Source organism: Poromitra crassiceps (genome assembly GCF_964638095.1).
Source record: "Poromitra crassiceps genome assembly, chromosome: 1".
NCBI lineage: Eukaryota > Metazoa > Chordata > Actinopteri > Beryciformes > Melamphaidae > Poromitra > Poromitra crassiceps.
Window position 1 is genome coordinate 46,319,992 of NC_139623.1, and position 13,307 is coordinate 46,333,298.

Consider the following 13,307-nt stretch of genomic DNA (forward strand, 5'->3'; position numbering starts at 1 on the left):
ATGCAAAGTACCTGTAAGAGAGAAAAAAAAGGAGACAAAAAATACAAATAAATAAAAATACAGAGCCTTTACTCAAAGTAAAGTAGTGCTCCCCTATGTGACTGTCAGCATTAGTATAGGAAACATCAATTCAATAGTTTCAGGTCATTATTGGTATTTTATCTAGTTGCACTGAGAGAGATTACTTCACCGCCTGATAGTGGTTTGACCAGTTAGACCATCTATCTTCAAATAGTTTTAGATTCCGCCGAATCTTATAAGTTAAATACTCCATCTGGTATATTTGTTGAACCGTTTCTCTCCATTTGTCAGAGGACTTGTTTTTTTAAGCCAGTTTCTTGTTATTTGCTTCAGAGCTGTTATGCGTAGTATCCTTACTAAATATTTGTCATTTTTATTTTGTATTTCTTCCACCGTTCTGCCCAACAGCACAAAGTCTACATTCAGATGGATGGCAGTCTTTAAGATGGTGTTAATTTCCTTCTGTAAATTGTTCCAAAACGGTTGTAATACTGGGCAGGACCAAAAGATGTGACCAAAGTTGGCATAAGATTCACCACACTCCCTCCAGCAGTTTACCCCTCCACCATGTTACCATTATATTTAGCTTGTTGTAGGCTACTGGTGTTATAAAGTACCGTGATTGTATTTTCCATGCATACTCTCGCCAATAAGGAGAGGCTGTCGTGTGTACATTCCGGTTCATTTCCTTCCAAATATCCTCTGATATGTTTGTATTAAGTTCTTCTTCCCATTTTAGTTTTGCCTTTGTGTCTTGTTGCTTATGGCTATTTTCTAAAATAGCATAAACTGCTGAGATTTGGTGTGGTATTCTGACCTTGCCGTAGTTCTTTACCAAAAATTTAACCAGTGGATGAGTATTTCTGGTCTTCCCTCTTATTTTACTTTTCTGAATGTAGCTTCTTATTTGTAGATATCGGAAGAGGTGGGAGTGTGGTAAATCATAAAGTTGCTTTAAGGATTCAAATGACATGATTCCATTCTCATTTAGACATTGTCCAACTATAGTCAGTCCCTTCTGTGCCCATATATTGAAAGTTATACCATGTGTATTGGGAGTGAAGTCGGGGTCCTCCTGTATCTCTCTCAGTGCAATAAGGTCATCCCTCATTTCACAATTTCTCTTAATTCGACTCCAAGTCTCCAAAGTGTTTCTAATCAATGAACTGTCTGTTACTTTTGTCTTTCGTGGGTTCTCTGTACAAAAAAGTGTGGTTTTTATTGAGACATGACACATATGCTTCTCTATTGACCTCCACCTTGCTTCAGAGTTGTCATTTAACGAAGTGCGTATTGGCTGCATTTGAGCTGCATAATAGTAGTGCTTTAGATTGGGGAGAGCATGTCCTCCCTTCTCTTTAGCCATTTTAAGTGTCTTCATTTTAAATCTGTTTTTTATCATCCCACACAAATTTACTTCGCATCTTATCCCAGGTTTTAAAAGCACTTGCGTTTATACACACAGGTAAAGTCTGAAATAAAAACAAAAACCTGGGGAGTACATTCATTCTGATTGCGTCTATTCTGAAAAGCGATTCTAACATGGTGTGTGAGAGTTCTAACGGAGCTCTGTTTAGGATTTACCAGTCTTACCTCACTTTGCAGTGACCTGGTGCGACCTCCTGTGACTCTTTATGCCCAGACAAGAGAGGCTCAGACCATTCAAAGGATCTACAGATATAGATTCAAGAGAAGAGTGTCATTGACAGCTACGGCTCAGTTTGGAGCGGTGCAGGAGTGCAAAATAAGATGCTTTCATCATCTTCTTGCTAATATAATTGGCCGGCCGATTCCGGCGTGGTGCATGCCGGTCTGCGAAGCCTCGAGGGCAAATCAATGAGGCACGGTAGAACTGAGCGCTGCTATTTCAGTGGACGAGGCAGAGAGGGCCCCTAGTAGGAAAAAAGCATGCTCAATTCCTAATTTGAATAGGCAGCGAACATTGCAACATACTGACAAGTTGCCTGACAAAGGCTCCCTCTTTCCGATGGCGTGTAGCATTTACGTTCCATCTGCCGTCGGCCTTCGACAAACTTGTATTGACAAGTTACGATTGTGTGCTTTTTATGCCTCCGCCGGCGATAGCCAGGCCGGAGGCATTATGGATCCGGGTCCGTCGGTACGTACATGTACGTATGTCCGTCCGTCCGTACGATGTTCGGTAATGCGATATCTGAGGAACGCCTTGACGGAATTTCATCAAATTTGACTCAAACATCGACTTAGACTCAAGGATGATCTGATTAGATTTTGGTGGTCAAAGGTCAAGGTCACTGACCTCTCGAACGCCATTTTCAAGCTTCACGCGATATATCAGGAATGCCTTGACGGAGTTTCATCAAATTTGCCTCAAACATCGACTTGGACTCAAGGATGAACTGATTAGATTTTCGTGGTCAAAGGTCAAGGTCACTGTGACCTCACGAATGGCATTCCCAAGTTCGTTAACGCAATATCTCAAGAACGGCTTGATAGAATTTCTTCTGATTTGGCTCAAATATCGACTTGGACGCAAGGATGAACTGATTCCATTTTGGTTATCAAAGGTCAAGGTCACTGTGACCTCTCGAATGCCATTTTCAAGCTTGTTAACGCGATATCTCAGGAATGTCTTGATGGAATTTCTTCGAATTTGCCTCAAACGTCCACTTGGACTCAAGGATGAACTGATTACATTTTGGTGGTCAAAGTTCAAGGTCACTGTGACCTCACCAGTGGCGGCCGGCCACTAGAGGGCGCCAGGGTGCCACCCCACCTACCCACATGGAGGGGAAAATAAAACGTATATATTTTTTTTTATGAGCAAGGTGAATATTAGATAGTGAGTATATAATCTGCAATAAATATGTAGATTCATAATGATCTACATGTGTACTGTTTTCGGGTCAACTACTTTCTGCCACGGACGCCGTCCGGGGACTTCCGGCTTCCACCAGTGCCCAGGATCTGTGTAAATTGCACATGCGCTGTTCGCTCTCAAAACAAAGGGATTCGGGGCGCTGGTATCTAGCGAGCAGGTGGAGGTGGGGCCAGGTAGAGCGATGGCAATGCATTCTTGACGGACTCTCTATTTGCATGCACGAACGTGCTTTCCTCATAGGTAATGTAATGTAACTCATTCACATGCTGTGGGAAGTCCTTCCAAAGTGTTTATGCCATGTGATTTTCAAGTAAATATGGATGCTAAAGATAATGAGGGAAGTTTGATGTAGAGATCAGAGGGCTGCTGACGAGGTTACTGTGTCTATTTCTGTAATCTGCTGCTCCGTGATTTATATGCCTACTAATCTGTTGCCCATATGATTCAGAAGGTACTAGTAGGCTAACGTCCGTTACTACTTGCTTGATTTAGGGCTGGAGTGGATGATAATTCAATAGCCTATTATTGTTTGTTGTCTTTCAGTAGAATCATCGTGATGATATGAAGTTATTTTAATAGTGACATTTCTGCTGTCTAAATTGATGATGACAAGCAAATGTTACTTAAAAACTGATCAAATGAGGTATGGCAGGAATATTATTTGAAAATGTAAGGTTTGTTTGACATCACCATTCAGTTCAATTAGATGAACACTGATTTTGCATACGTGAAACATATTATATTGATATTGAGAATAATCCTTATGATTATCATATTGATTTCAACCCCATTGTCCAGGCCTATATTTGGTATAGCCCTCCCATGGACAAAAATGCACCAGCCGCTACTGGACCTCACACACCCAATTTCCAAGCTCTGTAACGCAACATCTCAGGAGCGCCTTGATGGAATTTCTTCCAATTTGCCTCAAATGGCGATTTGGACTCAAGAATGAACTAATGGCAGAGGCATAAGTCCGTGTTTTGCAGTCGTTCTATATATTTTTTGACTGTTAGTAGTAGCCTAAGTGCTTAGCCTGGAAAGATCTAGCAGTGTTGCAGTTCTTGAGACACTTGAACTGGCATCCCTGGCACTCAGAAAGATTTTTATGTAACAGTGCATTATTGGCCTAAATCATAAAGGGGGGTTGCAGCAAATAATGAAATTCTGATGTGGGGTACAGGCTAGGGATGGGACGATAATGAAATTAAATAGATTACAATACAAAAATGTGACAATACATATTATTGGGAAGAAAAATGAATCGTGATATTGGCTCCATTTTATTCTGCTGTGGTAATCACAAATGAGACACCATCACAGTTTTACAAGCTCTCCATCCAAATTGTATTATTTGCACTTTGTAATGACATTCTGACATGAACATAAATCTGCACAGTCATACTTGGTTATTAGTTGTATTCATTAGATTTGATCGTGGTTGTATTGAATCGTGAACCCCATATTTCCCATATTGAACCCTCGGATTTGTAAACCAACCCGTCCCCTTTGATCAGGAGTCCATGCCCTCATTACACTGGCAAGAGTAACCTGAAAACAAGCGTTCTTGTTTAGGTGGTTAGCCTTCAAAATAAAAGTGCAAACATTTAAATATGCAGAAATAGTGTTAAACCAATTCATTTGTATTTAATTGTCAAATCCAATAAATGAGGACCCGAAACAGGAAGTCTTGTTTTGCATTATGCTCATAATGGCCTGCATAGTGAATCGGTGGCACAGTTTACGTTAATGCTTTAGAATACAGCCCGCAACTTACAGGGTAAGTACAGGGTACCACATCTCTACTTACAGGGTAAGTAGCTACAGGGTACAAGATGTATTCTTGTTGTTTTTTATTGTAAATAACTTGTTGTATGTCGCTTTGGATAAAGGCGTCTGCCAAATGAAATAAAGTAAAGTAAGATGTGAAATTACCACGCCCCTGCAGTTACACTGTAGTTACTATGTAACTACGAGGGAATTAACACTGCTTTAGAATATACAGCCCTACTCTCACAGGTTCTCATGAACCTGAGTCTCTCCATCCGTATCATAGAGATCATGTCCGTTAACCACAACTGAAAAGAAGGTGAAGAGGGGGACTTCCATTCCGTCAGAATTATGTTTTTTGGCGACGGTTGTCCTGTGTCAAAGACTGTTGCACAGCTGTAGAGAGGTCCAGAGAGGACTCCAACCCCCCCCCCCCCCCCCCCCCCCAGTTACATAGTAACTACAGGGGCGCGGGCTGTATTCTAAAGCAGTGTTAATTCCCTTGTAGTTACATAGTAACTACAGTGTAATTACAGGGGTGTGGTAAATTCACATCGTGTACCCTGTAATTACCATATAAGTAGCTGTGGTACCGTGTAAGTACAGATTTTGTTACCCTGTACTTACCCTGTAAGTTGCGGGCTGTATTCTAAAGCAGTTTACTTAGCCTGGTAAATCATCCGGTCACGTGAATTCACATTTTGTTTCATTCTGCGGGATGAAACGAAAGTGAGTTCACATGATCTGGTTTACCAGGTCACACTTGAGTCATCTGTGTGCGTGGTTTATGAATCCGTGGGCACATGTCCTATTGTACATCAGCAATACAAGGCGCTCCAACACTGACTTGGACGGCTCACTCACATCACCTGGCATCTGTGTGAGCTCAGTGAAGGCCTCGCTCACTTCAGGGAAAGCCTTTCAAGTCTCCCATGCAGGTTTCTTTCCTCTTCCAGCAAAGTGTCACATATCTTCTGTGCGTGAACAATAGGAGAATGGCACAGTCAGGAACTTGGATCCAGCTTGATGGCTACTTCATGACCACCAATCTGAAGCTCTGCACCGCAACAGCAATCCACATTTTCTCTGGCTCGATCTCCCTAAACAAGGCCACGGCCGGGACAACAACATCAGTGTCTACAGTACAAATAGAAACGTTATTGCAACCCTTCTGAACAGCATCTGACACACATGCAGAAGCAAGCGTGTGTCTGCTTCCTCCTGAGAACATGGAGTGAGGTTCATTATGTCAGAATGGGAAGGAGAACAGAGCACCATCTTCCCGTGAGTTGCATAGACTTCTTTTCCATCATCTGTTCTACACAGCACTGGGATGCAAGTGACTTGCTGGGAGAGGAATCCAAACAATTATGTTTTATTCTTGTCAACACGCAGGAAGTCTTTCCGGTGCTTCGTCTCCTCTTGTAGCTTAGGATGACGTCATTTGATGGACAAGAGAAACTTCACCCATATGATGTCAGTACTTTCCCCGCAGCTCCCCCTAATGGTAGAAATCCAGTACATACTTACATGTCATAATACTATCAGTGAGGGAAAGGATGATATATTAAATAAATCCTCTCAGACTGACATTATCCTGTAATTATGATCTTCTGCTCAGGGCTTATAACAGTAAGGCTTTCTTTTTTATTCTAACTCCCTCTAATTAAAATAGAGGGTGGTTTTCCAAGGCCAGACGGACTCTGTGACACCAGCCATTTCCACACTGCTCCGTCACTGTGAGCGTCTAGACAGCATGTGACACCTGATACGCTGTGCCGTCCCCAGCTGTGGGCGGATCATATCTATCTGGAAATCAATGGCCTACCTCTCTGCTTCTGAGTATTTAACCACCGTCATAAAACCCAACAAGTAATATGAGGTGCAGATCCATGTAAGATATGTTGTCCTTGTTTTACCCTCCGGCTTCGAATACCAACCGTGTGTGTGTGTGTGAGAGAGAGAGTGAGAGAGAGTCACTCACAAAGCCAAATATGTGATGAAAGACTGGAATGAAATTATTTATCTTATTTCAGCATGCATACCATCGGTTTGGGCTGCAGAAACATAAAGGATTGTCTGTCCTGTTCGAAGCAATCTGCAATGATTTCTCAACATAACCATCTTTGAATTGACTCTTGATATTATTGTCTAAATAGACCTTGTTGGCTTGCACATTGAGAAATCCATTGTCGTTATTGGCAATGACACCCCCTCACTTTGCTCATTATTTTTAATTGACTTTGAATAGGGCATTAAGCCAAGTTCTGTGATGATTATAGACTAGACACAGCTGCATGTTTGCCTAGATCCATCTAGATCAGTGTGCAACTGGTTTTAAAACATCCATGATCTATAGATGTTGGGAGGGGAGGGTTCAACTCAGAAAATCTGCACACCTCTGCCAAGTCCATTTATTTGTACATTCAGTGAGCGCGGTGCTTATTGAAGTACTGTCCAAATAAGTTTGTTAAAGTGTCACAGGGTTACATGCTCCTATACACTATAAGCATTATGGTCCAGGAGGTATACAGAATCAGATAAAATATTCATACTCTTAGGGCCCTATTTTCCCAACGGCGCTATCGTTTGCGCGCCTTAAGCTATCGTCTGCCTCCACCGTCCAGTTTTGCGCTGGGAACGTGGGCCTCTAGCCTATCACCTGTCTCGAGCAAGTGTCATTTAGCGCTCTGGCAAGATACTGTCGGTATGTTCCGAGCGCAAAGAGAGGTCTGGGCGTTGCCCTTTCCAAAATAGGCGTTCCAGAGCAATGTGTTAGAAAAAATCGCCTTGGGTGCTCTCAATTTTAACGCTGGTCTTAATAGCTGGAAATAGCCGGTCTTAGCGCAAACGCAGACGTACGCCTGAGCGCAGACAGTCTCCACATCTCCGTGCAGTGCAGGAAATCCTTGCTTGGATCCATTTACGCACGGCATGGATGTCACTCTCCACTCGCGCCTGCACACACTCTTCTCTCCTCGGAATGCCACATTGATTTTCAACTATAGCCTACATTGCAGAAAAAACACACCTTGATTTAAAAATGAGAATTCGTTTGTCATGGTTTTATTAGGCTACATAATTCCCGACCATACAGGTTTGTGGTGTGAGGTAACAATAGATTGCTTTTGAGAAAGTTGTGTGTTGTGCCAAGCTGCCTCGCCCCACCCTGGTCGGCCCAAAACACCCAGGGCACCGACCCACACCCAGAGCCAGATTAACACCCCCAGGGGCCCCGGGGCACTGAAGCTCCCAGGGGCCCCCCTACCCATCGTCCGGATGTTTGGATGTTTTTTCGCCATATTTAGAGCAATATCTAATTTTAAATTGACATTAGTATTATACTTTTATGTCATTATTCAGTTTCTGAGATTCAGTTTCTCACTCACTCATAGGCGATTCTAGGCTTTGCAAACAGGTAGCACCAGCAGGATAAGAAATATTAGTCTGACTGGGGGGTTTGTAGGGGGGGCTGTGCCCCCCCTGGACAAAGAAATTTTGTACATTTTAAAGTAAAATGCATGAATCTGATGCACTCTGAGAGCAAAAGGAAGAGGCTAATCTTCACATTAATATCCTCTTCACTGTGCTGTGGCTTTACAATGATGAAAAAATAATTGACATTACATTTCCAATATAAAACAGCAGAGGGTGCCGCAGCACCACAAGCACCCCCACTTCCCGCGCCCCTGGTCACCACTTGCCCACAGGCATCCAATGAGACTAAATCATCAGACTTAATCTTCTTGGAAACACATTTTATTTTGTCCTGATTGGTCTTAGATTTGTGTCATAGTTCTGTGGAGCCCAACATGAGCCCAACCAACAACAAAAAAAAAAAGGAGGGCCCCTTCACCCCGAGGGCCTCGGGGCACCTGCCCCGGTTGCCCTATGGTTAATCCGGCCTTGCCCACACCCACCCCACCCCACCACCAAGCCTGCATACCCGTCCAGCTCCCACAATCTCGGGGGAGACCCCCCTCCAGCACCCGGCGCACACAGACTCCCGCCCCGCCAGACCCTTGTTCCCCTAATGCAATTCAAAACGCATAATTGTTTCGCACAACACCTGTGTCCGGCCAGTACAGTAACCTCTTTCCCTGCAATTGCACACATGTAAGACCAGCTTCTCCACAGCGCGGATGGCAGCTGAAGTCCCTCTCGCCGTCAAGCAGACAGTGACGGAAGCATGTGTCTTTATGTGCGCCAAGGGGAAAATGACTAAATTGGTGGGATTCGATGTATATATATTAATAGAAACGAATAGAAAATAGCTGATTAATAAAATGTGTGCTCGTGGAACGAAATTCAACTTCTTCAAATAGAGCAGCATCACTTATCGTGGCTCTCAGTACGTTGCGTAATTACGCATGCAGTATATTACCGCAGCGGAGACCAAAGAGAGCCAAAAAAGGGTTAAGCATACAGACGTTTGGGCAGCAGCCCTTTTTCAGTGTGTGAAATGGCAATAATACACAGGTGGGCATGAGCATGTTATTTGATTTCTATGCATGACAGCCTCACATCTCTCTCTCTCTCCCTCTCTCTCCCTCTCCCCATCTAGGCTATCTTTTCTCTCTCCCTCTTTCTCTCTCTCACTCCCTCTCAGTGAAGGAGGAAGCGGCTGACGTGACGCTGTGGTTTTATGGGCATGACCACACCTCCACAATGCTTTTGGGCATAAACACGCCTATACGGAGACGTGCGCCGAGATGACATGAAGCGCAGCGGGCTGAAACGCCCACAATTAGGGCTTTGCGCGGCGCTATTCCAGCGCAAAATGGAAGTTAGTGATAGTTAACTTAGGCAAAGAACTTTTATGGAAAGAAATGACAGCTCCATATTGCCCCATTGCAACATCAGCGCCCAGCAGCCTCCGCCATTTTTTATTTTTGGAAGCGTGACAGCGCCAAAAGAACCTCGCACAGGCTCGCAGTGGTCAGCTGCGGTAGCGCTGGCCCCTATAATCAGCCTCTCTAAACAGTAACTCAATGGGAGAACACTCTAAACTTTGGGGATTCATCTTTTCCGAGCGTACTGCAAATCTTGATTGAAGTGGTGCAGTGCAGGGATGTAAAACAACAACCATATTGTGGAAACTAAGCAAAATTTTTCATTTTCTTTGTTTAGTTTTTTCAAGATAAATACCTAATGAAAAGGACCCGAGGTTCAACTCCCGTTGAGTTACTGTTTAGAGAGGCTGATTATAGAGGCCAGCGCTACCGCAGCTGACCACTGCGAGGCGCATTCTGTTTCCAAAAATGGCCGGAGTGTCGTCTCTTTCCTTCCACGCTCTTTGACTTAGGTTCAGGAGCAGGGCCATGCCTCAACCACTTCTCTAACCACGCCTCTAACCACACCTCAATTACCTGGCAGGTTACATATACCTGGTGAACCTGTCCTGCCCTGTTTGTCTCAGATTGTCTCAGTTCTCTCAACCCACCCTCCCTTCCCTTCATCCCTACCCGCAACCCTCATCCCTTCATCCCTCATCCCTCATCCCAACCCTCATCCCTCAACCCTTCATCCCTCATCCATACCCTCATCCCTCATTCCTAACCTCATCCCTCATCCCTCATCCCTACCCTGAACCCTCATCCCTTCATCCCTCAACCCTTCATCCCTCATCCATACGCTCAACCCTTCATCCCTCAACCAGTGGTGTATAAAGTACTCGAAAACCATACTTAAGTAAAAGTAAAGATATCATCCCAGAAAAAGACTTTGGTAAAAGTCAAAGTCACTAATTAGAATATTACTTGAGTAAAAGTCTTAAAGTACTTTCTCTCATGTCTCATTCCCAGGATCTGTCTGTAGGGGTCTGAAATCAGCTTGGACGTAAACACGCCTGAGAAGCAATCCGTTCGGGCAGCTCATGCCGAGACGGAACCCCCAACGCTGAGTCTCCCTCTGCCCGGTCTTCAGTTCCTCTTCTCAGACCAGACAGATGTCAGCGGACGACATCTCCATGCACCCTCACCTGCACCTCAACACATACACATTTCAATCTTCAACACATACACATTTCAATCTTCATTAAACTTCTAAAAACTATATATTGTTGTGGTGTGGTCCTTGCTAGTGAAACGGGCGCTAACGCAAAATTACCGCCGTTGGGAAGATAGGGCCCTTAGACATTTCACAGTTACAGCAAACCCAGAAATAGCATGCTTACAGGCAAAAATAGATGAAGGAATGAGGACAGTGCAATTTCCAAGAGATGCAGACACTGAATAAAATGCACATAGGCTTAAGTGAGAAATAGGAAAATACTGTATGTTCCAACTATAGGCTACTGAATACATTCATTTATTTTAGATTCAATGGTCCCAAAATCTCAGTTGAAGTAAGTTTAGCTGCTGGATAACAAATGCAGCCATTTTGTTTGATTTCATTTCATTTTATTTATTTGTGTAAGGACAGATACACGTAACATTTACCAAATCATCTGATGTCCTGTATACCACAGCAATGCCCGTCCCTAGATGTTATTAAAAGCACCTGTTAAAAGCACTCATAAATACTCATACAATTGGTTAATCGAACATTGAAAGCAAAGTACAGTAAGATACAGTAAAAAAGAATATAATAAACATAATGATGTCATAGACTCATAAAATTGGTTAATCGAACAGTCGAAAGCAAAGTACAGTAAGATACAGTAAAAAAATACAATAAACATAATGATGTCATAGACTCATAAAATCGGTTAATCGAACAGTTGAAAGGAAAGTACATAGTAAGATACAGTAAAAGAAATACAATTATAGCTGCTGCGCAGCAATGGGTCGTGGCCGGGCAAGTCTCAAGGCTTTGAGCTAGAGGTCTTCGGGTATGCCCGACCCCCCGAATACCCGAGGTTCCGACCCGGACCCGGCCGGGTCTGGGTCCATTCAAAAGAAGTGCCAAACCGCTTGACCAAACCCTTAGAAAAGTCATAGCACACCTGCCGCATGTTTTGAGTTCGGACATGTCTATGTGGCGCAGAAATTGTGGGGGTTATTACGCGCCAAAAAAGTGGCTGCTGCGCAGCAATGGGTCATGGCTGGGCAAGTCTCAAGGCTTTAAGCTATTATGACATCACAATTGCTCGAGTGACATCAGTGATGGCATCACAATTGCTTGACTGACTGATGACATCACAAATACAACCTAATTGCCAAAGGTAATTAAGGTAATTAGGCTATACATGGGGCCAGAATTCAACGTTTTGATGCGTTTTGATGCACATCGAAAATCTGTTTTGATACTTTTGTGTAGAACAGTCTAACGATGCAGATACTGAAGTGTCGGTGTCGTTTGAAGAAAAAATGTGGGAGGAGTAGGGTTTAATTCGTTTTTGCAGTTTTTGCGGTTTTGCGGTCTTTAGACTTCATAATTGGCCATAGGTTGCATTGTACAAAAGTTTCCCCTCATTTAGGCGCACATTTCGGTGAAAGTTGCAAAGCCGTAGCACGTTAGACGGTCGCTGTCGTGCCACCGTTAGGACTATTGGCCCCAAATTTGTGTCAAAGACGTTTGGCATGGGACTGGACCTTTGTGCAAAGTTTGGTTAGTTTTCATCCATGGGAAGTCGAACTTCCCGGGAGGAAGAAAAAAAAAAAAAATAATACAGGCAAATACAATAAGTGGCCCTGCCGCTTCGCTGGCCCGGCCACTAATAATACAGGCAAATACAATAAGTGGCCCTGCCGCTTCGCTGGCCCGGCCACTAATAAAGGCAAATACAAGAAGTGGCCTGGTCAATTCGCTGGCCCGGCCACTAATAAAGGCAAATACAAGAAGTGTATTAACAGCTAGTACTAATAAACAACAATGATGTCATAGACTCATAAAATTGGTTAATCAAACGGTCGATCCATCAAAAAAGCAACATAGCAGTCATACATGGGTTGTTTGTTTGCTTGTTTTCTTTTTATGGTTTTGAAGTGGTCAGTTGTGTGTGTGTGTGTGTGTGTGTGTGTGTGTGTGTGTGTGTGTGTGTGTGTTTGTGTGTGTGTGCGCGCGCACGCAGTGAAGTGAGAGCCATGCAGCTGAGGTCAGTAGATGCAGTGAAGTGAGAGCCATGCAGCTGAGGTCAGTAGATGCAGTGAAGTGAGAGCCATGCAGCTGAGGTCAGTAGATGTAGTGAAGTGAGAGCCATGCAGCTGAGGTCAGTAGATGCAGTGAAGTGAGAGCCATGCAGCTGAGGTCAGTAGAAGCAGTGAAGTGAGAGCCATGCAGCTGAGGTCAGTAGATGCAGGGGAAACAGCAGAGGGGCTTCTTCTTCTTCTGACCCACGAGCATATTTTAAACCACTCCAGATTCAGCTGAGTCAGCTCTCTGCCTTCATCAAAGGACTCATATTTTTTTACAAGGAAATAAAATAATAACAAACGGAGGCTGGTTCAGGGGCCATTCTAACCTCATGCTGCTGCTGGCAATTTGCTGCAGCAGTGGAGGACTTTTCTTTGAACACATATTTCACATCTTTGTTCATGTAGGGGAGACCGGGGTTCGTTGTCTCACGGGTTGGTTCTCATAGTGCTTGCAGCCAAACTACAGGGTGCTGTTTCATCATGTTCATATCAAACATTTGGTGTGATGTCATGCTCATTTCTATCTGTCCATTTTTTGTAAGACACACAAAACATTGAAGTGAGGAGAAATGTTGTAA